Genomic DNA, 482 nt, shown 5'->3' with positions numbered 1-482 from the left:
CGAGAGTTTCATCGACGATAGCTCAAAACGGCCCCAGTCAAAACGGTTCATGGGTTTTGTGTTCAACATCTGGTTCCACAACTTAATATTTGCAATGGATCATTAATATGATAATAGGTGCTACCTAATTTACGGGCAAAAGCTTATTTGATGTTTGTTAAAGATAACACGGGTAATATATGTCTGCACATTATCATGTAACAAAACATTCAATTTCTTTACAAAACAATATGTGGTGTAGCCTACTGTCCGATGCGTTCAGATTGAATCACAACGTAACATAATACATCACAAAAGAAAGGGTCTTAAGAATAATCACGTAGAATATACTCAAGAAATAACTCCAAAACCACAAAAGAAAGGACCTTTAGAATAATCACGTAGAATATACTCAAGAAATAACTCCAAAACTTAATAAAATGATAACTTTTATGTTCCATTACATTAGTTTGACTGAATAATAATGACCTGAAATTTAAAAT

Source organism: Dreissena polymorpha, chromosome 13, assembly GCF_020536995.1.
Source record: "Dreissena polymorpha isolate Duluth1 chromosome 13, UMN_Dpol_1.0, whole genome shotgun sequence".
In the NCBI taxonomy this organism is placed as follows: domain Eukaryota; kingdom Metazoa; phylum Mollusca; class Bivalvia; order Myida; family Dreissenidae; genus Dreissena; species Dreissena polymorpha.
This window is presented reverse-complemented; position numbering follows the sequence as displayed.